Source organism: Patiria miniata, unplaced genomic scaffold (assembly GCF_015706575.1).
Source record: "Patiria miniata isolate m_02_andy unplaced genomic scaffold, ASM1570657v1 HiC_scaffold_3, whole genome shotgun sequence".
Classification (NCBI taxonomy): Eukaryota; Metazoa; Echinodermata; class Asteroidea; order Valvatida; family Asterinidae; genus Patiria; species Patiria miniata.
The window spans coordinates 25,516,655-25,538,827 of record NW_024037069.1 but is presented as its reverse complement, the minus strand read 5'-3'; the positions used below and the strand labels follow the sequence as shown (position 1 = coordinate 25,538,827).

General features: G+C 41.4%; 1 long non-coding RNA gene across 1 annotated transcript in view; it reads left to right on the top strand.

The window, feature by feature from the left end:
• Window positions 1-22,173, top strand: part of LOC119736963 — an 80,921-nt gene that overhangs the window by 51,484 nt on the left and 7,264 nt on the right. The window contains exon 4 of the long non-coding RNA XR_005272326.1: window positions 2,532-2,613. This is a non-coding gene — a long non-coding RNA (uncharacterized LOC119736963). The remainder of the gene's footprint in view (window positions 1-2,531; window positions 2,614-22,173) is intronic.

Here is a 22,173-nt window from a genome sequence, read left to right as displayed (position 1 = left end):
TGAAAATTGACATGGGGTCCACCTCGGGTCCCATCGAACATGGGTAGGCGAGGCACACCGTTCACACATACACTGGTGTGTATATGGGTCGGCTGAAGATTATGGATTTTCTACCTGGGTAGAGCTGCTCAACCCTGTCCCAACTATGGTTGGATACGGTATATCACCCGTGTAGATCACCAGACCCATGTAGAAGCCATGCCAAAAATCTTGCTAGTGTGAAAGTGGCTCCCAAAATCTCTGTGTTGGTCCCGGGTCATACACAGAGATTTGGGATAGTGTGAAAGACCTAAAGTAGAAATAGAAAAACTCAACTCCAGTTCCCACCTTAAGACTTGGCTCCAGCATTAACTACTACATTCAAATTCAAAGTCTTGTCAGAAAACTTCCTAACATCATCTGTTATTTCACTACCATGCTTGTGTTGACAATTTTGTAGGTCCCTAACCTTGACGGAAGGGTTCAACCAGAGTAGCAAAGTCTCTCTGGAGACGCAGCATCTCTGCTCCCCTCACCAAAATACATCATTAACAAGGCTGGTGTAACAAAACAGACATGTTATTTCTTCTTCAGAACATCTGTTGAGTAGTCAGGGGACTCCTTTGTGAATGGCCTTAGCAGAGAACTGCCATAGTCTAAATACGTGACTGGTCTGGGACCTGTAGTCTGGGGAAGTCATTATGGTCTGCGCCATTTGTTGCATCCATAACTATGTCTGTCAGACTTACTGCTGCCACCTTTGACAGATACATGAGTGCTTGCTGAACATTTTCCAACCCAAATTTTTTTTTTGTGGGGGGGGGGGGGGGGGGGTGGGTTCATATGAAGGTTCATTTCAATTCTAGGGAATTTCAGACTTGTCTTTGACATATGTAATTGAGTATGGTGATTTTTTTTCTTTTTAAACGAAGGTCAATGAAAGCATGTTGCTTTTGTTACATGAAGGTCAAAACATTCAATATTCATTCTGGAAATTCATTTTCAAAAAGAAAACATTTCTGCTCTGAGAGGCAATGAGTCAATAAGCCTCCGTACTGATGACATCACACTTTGTTTACATGTGTGCTTTCTTATGGGAGCCTTGTGGGGACGACAGTTTCTTCGTAGCCCCATAGAAAAGTGCACAAGTAAACAAAGTGTGACGTCATCAGTACAGAGGCTTATTTTGATGATAAACACTGTAGTAGTCTTACTTTACATCTCAACCGACAATACAAGTGCAAGTACATCTAGGCCTTTCCTTCCATTTAAAAATAAGCTCTATTGAAGAAACCATTCTAGTCATTCTGGTCTTCCTGTTTCCAATTACACAAACTGCTATTAAAATGAAAATATTGCAAAGTAAACCAATTTTTTGTTTCAGTTGAGAAATTTAATAAAAGTAGAATTCCAGCCTGTAAGTCTTACACAGTCTTGTCAGTTTCCCAAAGTTGCAATCGACTTTCAGACAATATAGTTTGTTTGAAACATGTATTACCTCGAAAACAAGCTGAAATTCTTTGATTTCACTGTGTAATATTTTTTGGGGTCAGCCAAACTAGTCTTTATTCAAAAATGAACATCTCTGTGCTTTGTATACACTTGGCCCTATTTAGCATGCACAGGTGGTACACTTCAAGACATACCCACAGGTAACCCACCCTTCCTCACTAATACTTCCGGTTTCAAAATCATTTTCGGATCCCATAATTTGGCAAATTGATCAAGGGTCTCATTTTGGGGGGATGGAGGGTTGACTCTAGCTCCTGGCAGGTGGGTAGCATGGGTGGGCCCCATGGTGGTCTAGTCATTGGGGTTCAACTGATGGGAGGCATGCTCTCCTTAACGCAGTGATGAGAGATATATCTTGGTGACCCTGCCCTAAGGAACCATTGGCATAGCTTGGGAAACCCTACCGGTAGATGTGTAGGATCTGTGGATGGGGGAACCCCAGCTCTAGTGCTCATTGGAAATCTGAGTTAGGCCATTACTACTGGTATGGTAAGGCTGTGTTCAAATTACTCACCTATGGCTAGAAATTACACACGCACCCATGGAAGGGGCTGCAGCCACTTCCCATAGATCTGTGTGTTATTTCCAGCCGTAGCCAAGTAATTCAGACGCAGCTACATAAATCGTGGGTCTATATAGACTGGTTCCGGGTCCTTCCATTATAGCTTCTCAAGTTCTTATTCTGAATGTTGGAGGCAGGAACCAGTCCACATTCCCATTTTCTTTCAAGGAACCTCGAAAACGAACTTGGAGCATAATGTCTGGGGGGTTTTGGATCAATGTTTGGTTTAGATGTTCCGTTTTATGAAGTCTATCCTGTGTTTCATGAATGACTGCTGTATGGTGTGTGGTGAGTTTTATTTGGATTCTAATAGTGATACGGGGTAGTAGGAAACAGGCAAAGGCAAAAGTTTACATGTACCTCCCAGATTTGTAATGTACATCCCCCCCCCCCCAAGCTGTAATTATGTGGGTTCTGTGGATAGTATTGGGTAAATTATTTTATGTTCAGCTGAGATTTATTCCTATTATCATTTCAGGTGACTATTTTGGTCCGGGAGGGACTTTCTGGATGGAATGAGTCGGGCATCATGCGTTGGAATCTTGGAGAAGTGGGATCTGGTAAGTTTTGAATCATAATTTTATATGAAATGAGCACTTAAACGACTTTTGATGGAATTAACGTTTTACCCCGTCTAGAAATTACCCTGGTAGAAATTATTTAGTAACAATTATGTAGGGCCTAATGTCATTGACCCGGTGACCCCTGTTCTATGAAATTAGTTCGTTATTCCGGTCCTTGGTTATAGTTTGTAGTAGCCTAGCGAGAAAAAAAATGGGGGGGGGGGAAGGATGTTCAGGAGGGATATTAACCAATTTCTTCCCATTTGCAGAGATTGCATTCAGTGTGTTGATCAGATGCGGGGCTATGTACATGTATACATCTTCCCTTCTTCTTCCCTCCTCCCCCCCCCCCCCCCCCCCCTCCCCCGCCCTTTTTGTTTGGTCTTGGGGGGCCGGGGTAATGTTCATGAGAATTTGGACAGAATTGAATCTGACTTGCAGTGTATGATCTAGTTGATCGTATGCGACACAAAAAGGTGTAATGAAGTAGAGATTGAACGTTGGATTGATATTTTGTCTTGATCGTGTAAGTTCTGAGGATCTTTGTTCATGCGGAGTCTTACTTCAAACCTGAGCACATCAAGTTAAACGAGAGATGCACTGACTGTACAGTTAAATACCCTGCATGATAAGTGTCACACACAAACGTGGTGAAGAACATCTGCCTAACTTGGCATCCGCTGGTCTGTCATAGTTAGGCAAGCTTCACTTTACAATCTCTAGGCCTGTTATAGTAGCACTAGTTCAATACCTTGATTTAAAATGAAACCCTTCACTATAGATGCAACCATACTGTATGAATCTAACTTTTGGTAGTGTTTACCAAAAGGGCTTAAAGGGAAAATACAACATTTGCAAACATAAAAAAATTAAACTACCAAATCATTTTGAAATACCTTGCTGGACTGTTAGTGAATGTCAGTGTAAAGCATCCTGTAAAATCATGGCACCTGGTATACTGTCATTTTCAAGAAAAGTGGTATTTATGTATCAATTTCCAACGCTGATCGGCCGACCAGCGTTGGAAAAAACTGGCTTTTTTTCAAATACTGGCCCCAGTTGACCATCGCACTTGTTTGCAATCGATTACACACCTATGAACGGGTACAAGCCAGCTAGACTGGTTCCCTGACCTTACAATTCCCCAATGTATGTAAACTGCTCTGTTTCCTTTTAAATGGAGTCAGGGAACCAGACTACAGGAAAATGATTGTTTTTCTTGGTTTTTATAGCATTTTCGAACCCAAAACCTCAAAAAAGTCAGTGTAACTATATTTGCTATATATTTCCAACCCCCAATTCCATCTATTTCTGAAAATTACAGCAAAATCAAATGATGTATATTCCTTTAAAATAAAAATCAAGTCAACTTGAACATTTGTCGTCGCGGCAAGTTTTCTTGATGCAAATTTGCAAAATTTGAACACATTTCAAGTTTTGCTTCAGAGTCACATGCACATGAAGTATAAACCAGCCTTAATTGTGTTACTTGTATGTCACTGCCATTTCAACAACATAAACAAGGCCAAGAAAACAATAGAAAGATGGAAACCGGCAAAGCAAATCTGAAACAAAAGTACAGTGCACTTAACTCTCTGCCCAGTACTCTCTTTAATTAAACACAAAACTAAGTTCTTGTAAAATAGTAATACGCATAATTTCCCCTGGGGTGCTGCTGGCTGGTTAGTCAGAGAGGAAAAAGTGTGACACTGTCCACCAACAAGACAAACCAACATGCCATAATATTGATGGACGAATCCCGTTCTTTTTGTCTTCACGTTAATTTCCATTGACATTAATTACCCTTAATGGCATTGTGCGCTGGCCTCTGCTATGATAGGTTTGTGTTTAAATCCCTTCCTGTATAAAACCCCTAGGATTAAATTCCAGCGGGAAGTAAATTCCAGCTAATGACCAGAGAAATAACAACGAGGCAAAAATAAACCGCTTAGGAAAATTCCCTTCCTCTGTAACGCAGATCGCGACATCTATATCGCAGCTTTTGGTGGATGTACGTACATTGTCTAGCTGCCACCCTTTCTGTGTAACACACGAACGAAGCCCATAATCATTGTTATGATTGGACAGGATTAATCGCCATTAAGCCCATGGCATTACGGTCCCATCTGTATAATAACTGTTTCCTAAAAGGTGGGCGTGTTTTAGGGAGATTTGGGGAGGGGGTAGATAGAATTAAGGTTGAGTGCCAAATTATTACCGCATAGCCCTGTGTTATGTCACATGACTGCAGAACTAGTGGAAATCAGCGCGACATTCTTACATCTATAGAGGAGATAACCATCTCAATCAAGCAATGGTAAATTTGTTGTGTTCTGTGAGCTTCAGCTACTTGGCCTAATTTTATGGCTCTGTCGAGCATGGAATTCTGCGCTTACCTGTACAGTCTACGTTTCTGTGGTTACAGTGCCATCTTAGAATGTACTAACCACAAAGGCACATAATCCTGTGCATATGACACAAGCCAAAATTCATTGCTAGCCCACAAAATAAGATTTTATACAATCACTTTTTTTTCCTGTGGTTAACAAAAAGACAAGGCAAGCCTGGTAAAGCCGGTCCCAGAGCCCACAAAATTCCACTCAACTGATTCAGAATGGCTATTCACTTGGAAGTCTGTTCATGCGGCATTTACGGTCTACACAATAGGCTGGATATAGACTCGATATTTTCTGAGGTGGCACCAGCTTCGTGCAAGTCACGTACAGGTAGTACGGCTCCTTAGACCAAGAGGGCAACCAAAATGTGCGCGCCTTATCTTTAAGATCGCTTGCGGCATGCATGCGGGCATGGCACCACCACAAAAATGGCTTCTAAATTGTTCGGTGAATTCCAGTATAGCCCATCTATTAGCTGCATCATAGTGTAATCCTATACGATAGCACTGTCCGGCTTACAAGTGACAGTCAGTCAGTTTGTCAGTCAGTCAGTCAGTCAGTGAGGTACCGGTAGGTAGAAGAGGATTCCAGGATGGCTCTCTGGGACCAACAAATCTGAAATTGTGGGCTGTAAAATTTCAGCTTTGAGCTGTGGAGATTTTTTTTCCTCAACCAATAAATCAGAACTTATGGGCTCTGTGCACAAGTATCCTCTCAACGGAGAGAAAGAGTGAGTTAGAGGGGACCACTGGAGGAGAAATTTAAAGGCAGTGCCGATGACGCATGACACTCACGTGCACATTAGTCATTCTAACTTTGCGCTATATTGGCATGAACCAGTATGCGCATGCGGTGTGTCCTGTCCTCGGGGCTCTCGAAATTGGTAAAAAAAAACGCCCTCACTTGTTCCTGCTGTGCATGAAGCCCATATTGGCTGCACCATTGGTCATCACTTGGATGGTATCATGTCGACGCTCATCATTTTGTTCATTTGTTCAGTAAATTTGTTCACGCACGAATGCTATCAAAAGATAGATTAGATATAGATTCCTGCTTTTAATTGACGTCACGGACCTACAATGCGTGGGATGCACCGTCATTTTTCACCAGAGCCAATCAATCCGTTACCACATCTTTTGCACAGCTCCCGGCCCCGGTGACATTCATTTACATTAATTTACATTCCATTTCTAAATTTATCGTGAAATATTGATACAGCCCTTACAAGTCCTCCAACCCCAAATGAAATATCGTCCCATTTTGCTATCGCCGGGGACATAAACACCATAACAACTCCACCTTGTCAAAATAAGAACTGATATTTCCCCCCAAGTATGAAATCCATATAACAAGAAAGTAGAAATAGAAAGAGGAAAATTTATTATGTGTCAGCTGGCTTTAGAAATATTCACTCAGTAAACAGCTAAAATGAAAAGGGGGGAAAGAGATATCGGAGTGATTTATTTCAACATCTGTTGGGGAATATTGGGTATTACTTTTGCGGGGTGTGCATTAGCTGAAATTCTTGTAGAACTCCCTGTGTCCTTGTAAACAACCACAGTTCCTCATAAATCTAGAGGATTATTTATCGGGGTTCAGACATTTCGTACTACCAGTCATCTTTTTTTTTTATTTGACCACCTCAACAAGGTCATTATTTTCTTTAAAAAGATAACAAAACTGGAATTGATTATTATTGCAGATGGCGGACATTTTTACGTGCAGCGCCCTCTGTTGAGTAAGATTGGACAGAAACTTTCATGAATCATTGTTAATTGTTTTCATGATTTTATTGTTTCGTATTTCATTTGATTCTATGAGTGAGTGAAAAAAGCTGACATAACATGTATTTTCGGAGGACTTGTCGTTTGATTTTTAAAGCATACCAACCAACTGGTTCTTCTTTTCAGAACCACACTTCTCAAAAGAGATTGTTCCACATGGCGTCACTGCAACTTCACTAGTTTACACCACCGCCATGCAAAGTTTCAAATCTTACATTTAAAACGTAGGACTAGTACCGGCCCCTCGTTCAAAAATCCTGGCTGTACATGTGCTTGTGAACAAGCGTGACGTAGCAGTGTGACATATTTTTTAATGACTGGTATTTGAGTACCTGGATTCTGGAACTAATATCCATAAAGTTTTACAGCCTTGTTCGCTGGCGCCAAGTCAGTAATATCAAGTCTTGAAAGAATGTCAAGACTGAACATAAAAAAAGCAAGAATGAACTTGCAGTTACTCCTGCGGTCAGTGGCATACCATAACTTCAGAAGAAAAAAATGTCGTACAGAAAATTCTGTTTAGTTTTAGGTCATATCATCAGATTTGTCGAGCATTCTTCATAAATATCCAATAAATCTGACAAACTTTCCAAACGATAAAAATAGTATGCATCACTGCATGATGCACAGTTTCTCAGCCATCACAAATTTCAGGTTTGGATCCACATACAGTATTGTATGGTTCATTCCTCTAAGTTTTGATTTCTTTTCTTATGGAAAAAAAAGCCAATTAAATACATATTCCAACTTGCTAGATCCAAGACCATATCATACATTGCTATTTACATGTATGTAAATAGCAATCAGGTAAACGTTTACAAACGATCCCACTCTACTACTCACGTCCAGCCTAATTAATTACCCTTGATTGGTGCGCGGCGACAAAACCATTCCTCTCCATCACCGCTGAGCCTCAAATCCATCAAGTTCATCATCAGAAAGAGAGTGGCATAAAAAATATAAAAAATGAAGAAAAAAAACACTAACAAGAACCTCTTTCCTAACCGGATTTTGGTTTTATTAATTCCCAGTTGCTACCACCCTTGATTGGCCTTCATTGCCTATCAAATGAAACCACAGGCTTTGAGGGGGGGGGGGGGACATGGTAAACACACAGCTATAAAATACCACTTAGTTACAACCTTCAGAATAATTAGCATGTAAACTAGTCGTCCAATCTCCATTTAATGTCTTAATTGTTATCGCGGGCGCATCAAGTGAAAAAATTAGGGGTGTGGGGACACATGACATATAGTACCCCGTGTTTTATTAACAAAATATGGCCTTTGAATTGATGTGGAATATTATAGTGTTTTTTTGTGTGGTTTTTTTTTTTGGCACAATGCATGTATTATAGAAGGGGTCCTTATTTGTTGTCAGGTGTTTTCTAAGACCTACCGGTAGAAGGGATCTCATAACGATTTTGGAATGCTTAGTATAGGTCCACTTTATAGATATATTTCCACGATTTATTTCAGGGTTTTGGTAATTTTGGTTGCCATTTTGAAAAAAAAATGGGGGGTAAAAAGTGGAAAATGCCATGTTGATACATAGAAATGAACTGCACTTACTGTTTATGAATTCCTAACAAAGATTTGAGGGTGAACAATTATCTGCAAAGTATTTAAAATGAGGAAAAAGGATGCTTTATTTTTGAAACAGCATTTTTAAATGTACAACTTAGCCACGCCCAAGTTAGGGTTATTCCTGATTTCAACCCGTAACACTCTTTTTAGATATATCATTGCTGCTTATGTTTTTTTCATGCCCGGTCTTCAAGAATTTGTAGACCGATGTCTTGTGTATTATAAGAATAAGAAATTCACAAAATGAATACTTGAGAGCGATTTACAAAAGTCGTTGAAAAATAATCCTCCCTAATTACCCTAATCAAACACGCTGGGAAAGACACAACCTTATCTCATTGACATCTCATCAAGCATGTGAATTCAATTTTACCGTCAAAAAGATAAAATAAAAAAGCTCATAATTTGGGCATTCCGTCCGACTTGTCAGCATCAACAATTTTCACAGGGAATTAGGCACGCCAAGCATCAACCCCCTCTTCAGCTTACCCTCGCACCAATCACTAAAGATAATTACCATTTCATACGCCTCGGCCCAGACAAACAAAAACGCTAAACAACGAGACAAAATCTCGTCGCGCTCATCTAACATTCATATCGAGTGAAATTCGTTTTCTTTTAGAGAGGAGTCGTGCGTGATACTCAACTCCAATCCTGTCTTGTATTTATGAGAACGAAAGCCCAATAAATCCCGTAGCTCAAGGGGCAGAGAAGTCGGGGGAAAAAATCAGTGCTAATTGAAAGTCAAATTAAAGAAGCTTTAATCAAGCAATCCCCACCTCCCCTTACATGAAAGGCAATGCACTTTTTATTTGTCCGAGTCACGACGGAGTGTCGATAAAGATCTCACAGGGTCACGCTTGAGCACGTCCGGTGACAATAACACATATTAAATACTGCTATTTCCCAATGTTGTATGATGGAGTTGGAATAAACCACATCATTTAACTGCGGAGGAAATGAAAATCTCTCACAGTTTGTTCATACCTCAAACCCGAGATTTCTTTTTGGGGGGGGGGGATGGAAGTGAGGTGACTTGACTTTTGAGATGGAAATAAGAAGGCACTCGGGTGGTCAGTGGGGTGTATGTGCACTTTTTGAAAGATTTAATTAAGGGTAGATGTCAGTAAGAGATGTGTGATGGAGTGTGCAAATGAATGAAAGGAGACGAAAAACAGAAATATTGTTAGATGGCTTTGCGTGTCGAGCTGTAATTAAAACAACCAGTTTAAATAACTCCAGGATAATTTCTAAATGGTGAGGGGCAGATCCCTGATGGGAGAAGGGGCGTGCAAGAATGATAAATTGCTGAACAAATCATTAAAATGTGGGTTCATGTACTCCTTGTGTAGCTTGGCGGAACATCTATAATCATCTGCTGGTTTCCTGAAGTGTTTTTTTTTTTTTTTTTTTTAATGACATATTCTCAAAAACACAGACTTTACAGTTTTGAACACACTGTTGTTCAAAAACATGGGCCTACAGGTCCATCTGAAAATCACAAGCAAGGAGTAGTACCTCTTTCATCAGTCTAGTCCGTTTGAGTAAAATGAGAGAATATGTGCAAGAATTGGGCGAAACAAGTAAACACATTTTGACGATGGCACCTGACCTCAAAATAAGATGCTGCTGCTTGGCACACATTCAGGATCAAATAAGTTGCCTGTAGTTTGTGCCATGGGCTCTGTGCGTGAACAAGAGAGGGCGCTTTTTACCACTTTCGAGAGCCCCGTGTACTGGACACTCCGTGTGCGCGTACTGGTTTGAGCTAACTATGCAATACTTATTGTTTTCTGAATGTGCAAAAAGCCATAGCATCTTTGCGTGAGGGTTTGACATTGACGCATTGTCAGCAATGTGTTTGAATGTCTCTCCCAGTGGTCTCCCCCAACTCTCCCTTTCGTACCGTTGAGGGGGTACTTGTGCACGGAGCCCATACATGCTCGGTCCTGTACACCCGGTGTGCCCCTCCCACTGGGGATGTTGAAATAATGAAAGTGGTCGAACAGCGGCAACTACTATTCAAGCACGAAATCCAACCATGTAGTTGAAATCTTTGATATTTGGGGATTGAAAGAAACTTAATGTTGAAAAACTGATTACCCTGCAGCTTATACCAGTAGGTACGCTATAAATCAATAACGGGTTGATGTAAAAGCCGGCGTGCGAGACTTACATCCTACGTCCATGTTTAACTAAGTGTCTCTGGTCCAATGTACATATGTTTGAGTAGAGTTTCAGCAGCCACTGTATTCACGGTCATGGCCATTTGCTTTACTCAGAAGCTGAACTGAGCAAACAACGAGTAAAAACCCCCGTCTCCACAGCGTTTACTGACATCTACCGTTCTATCCACAACCGGGGAGCAAATTGGCTACATGAGCCGTGGCCCAGCCCATTGATTGGTGTGTTTTTGGCCACTGGAGCAACAATTAGCCTCGGCGTTGATCAGGCGGCCGGACAATATCGCTGCAATCGATTTTTTTTAAAGAAGCTTCAATATTTTTTTTTAGTTGGGAGGCTAAATCAGCAGCAGAGGCAGGGCCGAAGTTAAACATCGTCAGAGACGATGAGAGAGTAGAGAGTGAGCACTAATCAAAATCCAGTTTTGTGTGAAGAGCGCGCTGGCTAAGAGAAGACAAACACGGCGTGGCTATTAATTCATCAGTCAATTGATGCCCGGTCGTGGCTCCGTCAATACTCACGTATAATAATACGAAGTACGGGCCGGGATTATTTGCAAGGATCTTTGCTTTTGGTGGGCTCAGCCCACTTAATTGAATCTGACATCAAACGCTTCAGTTACCGTGCTCCTCAAATTAAATAGCAATACAGGGACAAGTTCAGCTAATGTAGGTTTTTTTTTCTCTTATTAACAAAGGCTTTGGTGGGCTCTACAGGAGCCTAAGGACCTAGTAATATGATCGTGAGAGCATCAATCTTGCCCTGATGGCGTGATGGAAACGCTGCATGAATGAAGTTGACAAAAATTGAAGTTGTGATGAAATTATCTTTGATGAGGTACAAAAACAAAGCACTTTATCCTGTCGACATGGTAAGCAATTTACTGTCTCTGTAGCACTCTAGAAATAAAGCGCTAAAATCTTTGAGGATAAGATTTTGCTATTTAAAAAGGAAAAAGCTGCGCTGTTTGAAGGAAATACCAGCTTTGTTATGGACTCCTAAAGACAAAATTTCTTTTGACAGCGTGTTATGTCTGCTACTGTGGTTACTGTAGCAAGCACTGTTGTTCATGTAATGTATAGTATAGTGTGTGGTGCAATGGGGAGTTCTCTCTGAATGTTCCGTGTTTTATCCTGTCTGAGATCTGTTGTCTGCTTCTGTCTGCTCTACTAGATCTGTGTTCACAGGTCAAGTCACATGCCACCCTGTCTCTAATCAAGTGATTAGCTATTCAAATGGATTGTGACAAAAGACATTCCTTTGTTATTGTTTCTCTCTGTTATTTGTGATCTTGCAGTTGTGATTGTGATAGACATGACAACAAAGCTGCAAGCTTCAGTTCATATCATGCTCATTACAATTTTACGTGGATCTTTCAGGAAGTTGGAGCCCACAACTGTCCAGGTCCAAGGCAAGTGGTTGTACAAACCTCTTATAAAAGAGGCGTTGATTCTGGACTCACTCAAAGTCCAGACTTCAAACACTATGGGCTCTGTGCGCCAACAAAAGAGGGCGCCCTTTTACCTAGCAACGACATCCCATGGGCGGTGGGACACATACATTTCGCTGGTTGACGCGCGCGCACCGTTCCTTGTGTGTGATGCACGTACACCAGGGGATTTGCACTATGTACACGCAGTGGCCGCGCTCCGCGGTAAAATATTGCAGTCAGGCAAGATGGCGTCGTTCGGTCACCCCCAACTGTACTTTCTTTGCCGGTGAGGGGGTACTTGTGAACGGAGCGGATACCCCTAATAAACATTGTCTTTTCAACCACTGTCACCCATCAATTCATTCAAATTCAACATACTTCTAAACTATTGAGGTAACTGTATCATGGTCTAAGTTTTTCCATCCCAATTTTTTTCCATCTGAGAGAACAGTCTCCCTTCCATTAGTTCAAGAGAGAAAAAAGGACCTTGCATCCAAATCCTAATTTTAATGAGTTTTATCATCCAGACATTCTAGTATGTGATACCACTAGAAAAAGTACAGGGCCTCCTTCCACTTCAACAGTCTTACATTCCTGCGTGGAAATATTTAGACTGGCCAGAAATATTAATAAAGACGAATGACGCGTCTCGTGAAGTGATTTATAAATTCTTCATCCTCACTTTTTGCAGATGATGACATTTCTCAAATCAGTGTACTGGCCCTACCAACACACCAAGTCAGTGTACTATATGGAATGTCCCAAGATCCCTACCATTCCGGACACCATTGGACATTATGTCGTACAACTCTCTTGCGTACACACGCAATCGTCAGAAATGTTTATTTCTGGAACTGCTGCGCTGAAATTCCGGAATACAATTTTGGAAATGCGCCACGTCAAGATGCCGTGATAGATCGAAGGCTATGGATGGATCCATCATACTTAAGGATCCTGTCATATTTTTTTAATGGAGTAATTTATGCTGTTCTTACGGACGTGACGCTCTTCGGCTTGTAAACAGGAGACAGCGCTGTCAAAACATATGCTGAATGACTTTGACCGAGGTCGGCTATTTTCAAATCATAACTGACAGTTTTTCATTTTGCAAATGAGCGTCAGACTTTTAAAGCAATCATTGTACAAACATTTCTTGCCCATTAGATGGAATGTGGTAACTATGAAAGCCTACAGAGCACATTTCTTGGAGCTTAAGGTGTTGTATCATTATTACCCCTGTTCAGCATGCCACTAAAGTCTTGGTAACAATTTAGTTCCTTCATGAGTTTGCAGCTAGATGCTGTCTTTTTCGGTGCAAACAGATATGCGCGATTCATTATGCTACAAACATGTCTGCCTTCACAGGTAACTTGTGCCCTTTTGATCCTGGATGGTGAGAAGCAGTTGTGATAAAGTGTCTTGCCCAAGGGCACAAGATATACCACATGTTGAACTCAAACCCATGGCCTGAAGAATAATCCTTGTGATCTTGAGTTTGATGCTCGGGACTAGTATGAGGCATGAGGCCAGAGCAATAATGAAGTGTACGGAATTTCACGTACCGGTACAAGTGCAAGTACAGGCACAATATGAATCATGCTCGGTATAGGAAGAGCAATGTTAGACAAGGGAAATGCCTTTGCATTTAGCATGTTTTGCGGTCACAAGTACATGTAGTCATAGAGGAAGGAAAATGATGTAGTTGACGCATATACAAGCTGTACATGATCATTTCACAGGGTGTGGCCCACACTGAAGCATATCCCTGGTAATCAACCACAGACACCACATTTCTCATGGCAAGGTCACACCAAATCACCCTCCCAGCCAGCGGGATACCAGGGGTATCAGTGTCCCATAGCCCCTAGGGGTCTCACAGTGGTATATCAGTGTCTTTGCTTACTAATCATTGAAGTCTGATGAGGGAATGGATAGGTTTGGGTTTGTGTTAATCCAGTTGACATTCCTAGGCGCTGATACATGGTCACTGGCTGGTTGACATGACACTTGTGTGACAGGATTCAATCATGTGGGCTAGACTGGTGCTAAGGCGTATTCATGTATCTGTTTCAAATCAAACATATATGGATATTGCAAAATTGTTTGAGTGCATTAGCATAGAGCATAAAATGTCTCAGTTATAAGAAAGTGTGGCTGAAAAGGGGAAAGGGGTTGCCACCACCACCCTCCCCCCCCCTCCCCCCCCCCCTCCCCCCCCCCCAGCCTTTTGTAGAATAACGTCTTTTGCCCCAACTTATTAACTTATTGATCTCCCATTCCCTCGTCTCCCACCTTTTCCTTTAAGTTAAGTTTAAAAAACATTTTGCCACCATAGTGACACCTCTGGTATGTTGTCAGTTGTGTTGTCACATAGGTTCAGAGAAGTGATAAAATAAAGACTTTATTTAAACTTTATAGTGTTTGCGTTTTTTAAAGCTACATTGTACATTGTGTGGAATTCTTGTGACCTAGACCTTTGAAATACGATAATCAAAAGCAACAAAATTTGGCGATCTCCAGACAAATATATTCCTATAAATTCCGAGGTTCTTTTGTTTTAACTTACCACCTCACATGTTTTGTTGAATCAATTCCTCCCACTTTGTCTTGCATTCCCAGCCAATCAATTCCCTTGGAGCGTTCCTTCACTCAACCTATTGTTGTTTGATTATTTTTACAACAAACAATTCCAGCCCTGCCACAAGCCTCTCAGACACAACTTGCAGTGCTCAGTTCCAAGTGGCTAGAAAAACACAGGCTAAAGTTTCAAAGGAGACCAGGAATGGTCCGATCAGCTGCCAAGAAGTTTGTTTTCAGACTTGAAAGGCCATCCAAAGAAAGACAACACAGAAACCTTAAAGCAACAATGTCTGACACATTTTGTTCGTGTTTCTGAGCTGCTTGTCAACATTGTAATCAGAGAATGAATTGGTTTTCTGTTGGAAGGGCCCAGTGTTGATGCAGTTTGGTAGGTTTTGATGTAGAAACTTGATTTATTTCTTGGATTAATCAAGTGCCAACTGTGTAAAGATCAAGGTTTTGCCCTTCACCGATGTGTAAACACTGTATACTCAGTGTGTTACCTCCCTAATGAAAGTTGGAAAATCGAACCATCGACCTCCTGCTTTCTAGTGCAGACGTCTTACCAGTCAACCACCGAGCTTGCCGGGATCGGTTCGCTGGTTCAAATCGGATGTAGCAGTGGAAACAAAATCCATCTTATGAATAGTGTGTAATTCTAGGTGACATTTTTAGCCATTTTATGGAAGGGGGGGGTGAGGTGGGAGATTAAGGTTTAATTCCATTATAGATTTTTGCTAGTTCAAGAGATCCAGCCAGGTGGCCTCTTTGTACCTATCTCACTAACTACCGGTAGCTGACTTACTGACTGACTGACGGACTGACTGACTTGTGGTCCTTGCTCGTCCTTGCTCTATGCTTAGACTGGTTGTCCAAAGAGACCTGCGGGCAGGACTAATCCAGGCCCATTGTGTCGACCAGATGCATGGAAAAAACTTCCAATGAACAGCCATTCTGAATCAATTGAATAGAATTGTGTGCTCTTTGTGACCAGCTTTACTAGACTTGCTTTGCCTTGTTTGTTTGTTGGGTAGTTGTTTATTTGTTGTTTTGAATCATTTTACCTATAAAATATAAAAAAAAACTTTCATTGAACTAAAATATATTTCTCAGAGAAGGCTGTAATCTGCAATGGTTTAATCAAGAAATTAAGGTACATCTTCCTCTTAATTTAAAGTCTGTAACCATGCCTTAAACAAAAAACATTTAAAGTAAAGAAATGCTGATCATAGATCAGTGCCCCAGGCCTGCCATCCTCGCGACTTGAAAAAGTCAACAACAAAATATTGATATCCTGTGTCTAACACCGCAAAACTAACACGGTAGATCGGTTAGCGCACAAGCTCATCCATGATACCCGGCGCTTAGAATAACAGGACCGATTAAACCATTCAGAGTTTATTATTACTGCGAGCGCTCGGGTGTGCAGTCTTAAACACCCCAGAAAAAAAAATGTAAATAAGAAGATACCTTTCTAAGCGGGTGCGGCGGAGCAGAAATCGTTTCTCCCCGCAAGGTCAAATCCGCAGAAATGATTAGCATGGATAGGGGTGATCATTCTCAAACCCCCTTCGCATTATTAGCGGGGATTATCTTTTTTTATATTTCAGGCGTGTGTGTAGGAGTTTGATTGTGATGCGCAAGGCGTAATGATATCAAGTTTGATGGAGTGTGAAGTGGCCCTGCATGGGATGTTAACTGGCCTTGACATTCCTTGCACTTTGGGCGGGAAAGGGGAGGTGTCTGTAGAAGGAAATCTTACTTGCATGTAATGCCATGTGACAACTATTGCCCCTGAAATTGTGGTACGCAGACACAGCTATAATAAAGTCTGTAAAAACTATTTTGGATAATCTTTGCGGCAAGATTTGAAAAGCATGATTTGTCGATCCCCTTCACAACACCAGCATGGTGGCAGTACATTTTTGGCACAGTTGTTGACATTAGGGCATTCAATGATACATCCAACTTGATTCAGTAAACCATCAACCGTCACTGATTTTGTTTTAATTTACAAAATAATTTCAAAAGCTGTTGCAGATAATCCTCCTCCCCATTCCCCTTCCCCAGCCCCACCCCTCCACAACCCCTAGCCCAAGCCCCACCCCTCCCCCATGATCCTCCACCCGACTATGTAATTCCTGAATCACGAGCCACATTCCAGCATCTGTTTGGTTGAGGGAGGTCACACGTACTCTTGTTATCAGCCCCGCCAAATCGGCTGCAGCAATATTACATTATTTCCATTTGTCAACAATCTTCTTTCCTCCCTTCGCGCCCTCTTAATCCCAACGACCCCACAGGCTGTGAAAATCATCCCAGAATTGGAGTCTCAATCACATTTTTTTCCGTAGACATTGGGGTACCCTCCATATTATTTTTGTGATTCTCTCTCTCTCTCTGTCTCTGTGCCTGCCTGAGTCCTGGTTCTATCAGCCATAGCTTCTGGCAATTTGGCCCCTTAATCTTCCAGCCATGCCCTCTCTGTTCCCTGGGCCATCCGGTATACATATACCAGGAACTCTGGGTTGGGGGGGGGGATAAAAATCCCAGATCTTGTTTGTGGCTAATACTACCACTAGCCCTGCAAGCCGCAATTCGTTTCTGCTTCAACAACTCGGACACATTCATTCCATATTTTGATCGACCCCGAAAAAAGAAAATTGGAAAAATTTGGCGAGGTCGAGGAATGAAATTTAAATGAGATTAGAGGGACTAATGGGCTTATGTAGGTGGGGATCAACAGGCGTAAACAAATTTAATATGTGGGGTTTACTGTAGCTTGGGTCTTGGGTGTGCTTTTTTGGATCGTTTATTTTTTACTGGGTTGTAAATCCTGCACTATATACAGGGTGAGTCAAAAAGAAAGTGACCTGGATTAATGATTGTTTTCTTAAAAGTAATCAAGTTCAATACACTAATGAAGCATGTCTTAAAAGAGCATGTTCTTCCAATTATTTGAATTTTTTTTACTGAAATTGATTCTTGCTATCAGAAGTTATGCATGTTAAAAAGAACCTATGTTTATAGCTGTCCAAGGAATGCCATTGGAAGCTATTGAGCTGAGTAAGAATTACAGATTACACACGTGCATTGAAAAATAAATGAGATTTTAATCATTTGAGTCAAGACTGATAGGCCTACATTATTTTTACTGTCAGATTTTGTTTTGAATATTTAGAACAAGTCAACTCTTTTTTCTGAAGCATTGATGGTGAATTTTGTCTGTTTTCCTTTGCAAGTTTTCGTTCATTCTTGGAGGCGGGAAACCTGTTTCATTGTATTTAATGGGTATGCATCATTTCGTAGAACGGTGTAAATGATCAGTGGTGGACAGCTGAATTTTGTGATCTTTTTATTAAAATAGACATATAACTTGTGAATAGAGTATGGAAATTATGTGAAATTTTCACAGGACAATAACATGTACTTTATCCTTATGTTATTTTTATGAAATAGAGTGAGCCACATATTTGTAAAAATATGTTTTTCTAAATTGGTCACTTTCTTTTTGACTCACCCTGTAAAGCCCCACAATGTTTTTTTGTAATTATTAAACTGTGCTGAAGCAGTTATATAAAGTTACTCTTTTGTTGATATCCTTTCAATTTTACATCTAGTTTGGTCCTATAGTTCATATACTTTATTGAATATGTCTAGACAGTGAAAATAGGCTGATGGATTTATGGATGTTGGAAAGTAGGATTTGTTTCCGTGCAGGGGACAGGATATTGCAGGTCCGATAAACTGAAATTTTGAGTGAGAAAAATCTTGAAACCTTGTAAATTCTCTTGATGTGTTCTACTAAATCTTCCTGTGATGCCTTACCCATAAATCTAAGTTTGTCCTTTTTTTTTTTGATGGACACGATTTCATATAAGATTTTTACACAAGTATTGGAGAGGATATGGACTCTATTGGGGGAGAAAAAAAGTTCTTTAACCTGACCGAAAAAACCTTCTGGCGAGAATCCTTAAGCTGTGTTTAGAAGCTTAGAGCAATAAAAAATACCGTACAAAAAACCCTGCAGCAGCATTACTCAATAACTAAAAAAAAACCACAGTAGGTAAACTGCAGAGAAGAAAAAGCGGACACAAAAGAAGCTTTTCAGTGGTCCCTTGTACTTGGCCCCCTTTAATCCCGCTATCACTTGCACCAAGACCAATTTGTACACAGGGCCAACAAAAGGGTCCACTACATCCCACAAGCCAGGATGGGATTTTCCGAGTCACTGCACCCCAAACAAGCAGGCCTGGTATTAACTGGTAGTTCCCATAGTCCTGTAGTCGGCAGGGGCTTTTGATGTCCCGCTCTGAAAAGGGACTTTTACAACAAGGAACATGGAAAAAGGTGTCCGGCTGCTTACATAGTGGTTGACTTAACATCGTCAGAGTCTTTTTTTTCCCCACCTGCTAATGAAAAAAGGAGGAAAAAGCTGCATTTGTTAGGAATTCCTGAAACTTTTATGACCCGAACTTTGTAGAGGGGTATTACAGGATGACCGGGTTGTTAGTGCTTTTGAGTGTTTGACGTCTTTTGGAGTGGATTGACTTGTGAGACAATTGTACCCAGCGTGATATACCCACTTGATCCTCAGGAATCACAAAGCAACTCCCGTACCAGGCTGTTTGTCCCCCTCTCCCCCAACCCCATGTTTGTCGGCCCCTTCTGTGAGGATTAAGCCCCCATAATGTGCCGCTTCAGTCGCCCCAGCCTTTTAGATTACTTTTTCATTACTCCCAACAGGGATAATTGTCTTTGAGTCAAACTCCCATTTCCCGTCTTATACCATGAATAATTTGCGCCCTCCCAAAAATCCCCGCAAACCACCTTTTCCAATTGACGGAATCCACTCCCCCCCCCCCCCCCCCCCCCAATCCACATAACCCCAGGGTTCAATAGCATCTCTAATGTCAACTCCCAAACAAGATTTTCAAGGAGGGTGTTTCAGGAGATTGAGTTTCCTACCCCTGGAGGAGGTAGGGTGTGCCATGTGGTTGAGTCCCCCACCCTCGGGCAACCTAGCCTGCTGCCAGTTATGAGGATCCTGCTCATGCTGAGTTGGTGTTGGTGAATGCTATGGCCCAATAAGCTGTCCAGCTTGCCTATAATAAAACGGGTGTTTGATGTTATCAGGTAATCGAATAAAATTGGCCTATAAAATGGCTTGACGCTAATTGTTATTAGGTGGGTGGAAAGTGCAGTCAGTTGAGAGGCTTATTAATTAATATCCATCACAAAGGACCTGAATTCATGCCGCTGAAGAATAGAGAAACGAAAAGAAGAGTTGCACGAAAAAACTTGAGGTGGATGAAAGAAGTTTGAGAATGTAAACTTTTATAATTTTTATATGGAATTGCAAAGGTATAACCCCTTTGTAAAATTTAGTTATCAACTGAAACACGGTGCATTAGTTCCGTTACTATGAAAAAAAAAAATTAAATTAAAAGCCAAATTATGAAAGAAATCCATTCTACATGCCAGGGTATTTTTTTGGTGCATTGTGTTTTGAAATATGGATGTGATGTTTCTATGTTCATTCAGAGTGCTTTCATCTTTTATGAATGCCTCAGTGTCCAGCATTTCTATACTACACTGTCCTTTAATCTTGGATTTATTTAGTTTTTCTACGTAGGTTTGTGTTCTTGTACGCCATGTCGTGCATGCACTATTCAGCCTGTGGCTCAGAAACTTTTGAAGTAGTCCCAAGACACGCAATTAACGGGCGACGATGCCCCGCGTGTTGTGCCCCCGCTAAATGGAAGCACGACATAAGTAGCTACATGGCCCTACGATTAATTCCACCAGAGGAAAAACAGGAGCAAGCGTCTGTAAACAACATCCACGGGACGCTAATCTCATTCGGAAAGGAGAGCGCAAACTTTCCATCCCAAACCCCGCGCTGGGCCGAGCGAGGAGTAACAGAATTACGGCTAGCTTCTCGGAGTTTAATACACGGCTGATTTCCCAGTAGACGCGGCAGGTATTCTGTCCGTTTGCCCGGCTTATTAAAGCGCTGGGATTTTTGTATGCAGGACAAAGTGATATTTGAGGTTGCGAGGGGTTCTCTTTCCGAGCGCCATTTCCCCAAAGACGCTCTTAATTCTATCAAGTCCCGGTTTGATGACACAGTTGGAGGTTGTCTTACAAGTGCAGAAAGGCATTCTACTTTCTATCTGACATTGCTACTTCTTTGTTGCACCTGCAGTGTTTTGACTGCGCTACTGGCTTGCACCTACTTTTGTCAAACAGTACATTCAGATCCCATGAATCGCATTGATTATTGTTTCAAATGGGTCACCAGAAATAGCTGGAAACACATGCGGGTTGAACTGTTTCATTTCACTTGCGCATGTTTCCTACAAGCACGTAGTCTTGTACAAGACGTTTAGAAGCTGTGAGTTAACCTTTGCTGCTTAATTCCTGGATCCGTTTTGTCAAAGTTACTGCTTATATACGCGTCATGAGCATAAGCTGGTCCGTACTTGGCGCGGAAGCAAACGCAAACTCAAATTTGTAACGTCATACCTGCGAATTTGCAACACATTTCAACTCCGGTGAGTTTCATAAAGCCAATGTTTCCCGATGTCAAATTTGTATTACATTCTCATTCACGCAAAGCACATTAATCGGCCTTAATAGTTGGAAGTCATTGATTTTAGTCTTGACAAAGTAAGCTTGTTGTATAAAACGTTTCGCACAAAATGTCCACATTGTGCATCACGTCAACATGATGTAGGTTGCCTATCCTTACAGTTTTGTATTCGGAAACAAAACATTTTTAGATTCCTGAAATTTGGATTTCATCTAAGATCATCTTAGTTTGTTTTGAAAATGAACAGTTTTTCATCAGGTTTCTCTCAACAGATTCTTGAAGCCTTTGTCGCCAAGCTGTTTCTTGTTTGTTTGTGTGTGTGTTTCAAGAGCTTCATATTGCAGCCTATTGCCTTGCACCTCATTTCAATCAAGGCGTTACCATAGCTCCAGGGTTTGGTAGGAACCCCCCCCCCCCCAACATTTGAACAGTCTGTGATTATCGAGTCTTTTTTTGATGCAAAACATAACCACTATCCTAAGATGCCTGAGGGTTTGTCTTTTCACGAACACCTAGCAATATTGGTGTTTCCAATTCACTTGCTTGTATTGTTCTATTAATGTAAGATCAAGCCGTATTCATCAAAATCCAGCACACCCGACCAAACAAAAAGAACAGCCACTGTCAACAACAATGTCATCATACAAGTGTGCTCTACTTTGAGTTCATCATCATCATCATCACCATCATCAACGGTCTGGCGCTAACCACAGACTAATGAAATTTTCCTAATTCATCAAAATCAGTTCAAGCTCCCATTTTTCTCAAGTCCCCGCTGCCACCAAAAGTGTGCACTGCAAGCGAAGGTTGGCAATAGTAGAGTGCCCGGGGCTTTTCGGTTGGCCGTACGGCAGCCTGGTAGAACATACTCATGAGAAACAGACTGGAACCTCATTTGATAAGCAGTAGGGGGGTTTATCTCCATTCCTGATCACAACCCGGTTGGGACAGGATAGTTGTCAGAGGAACACCACCCCACCAACCATGATCCCAAGCCTCC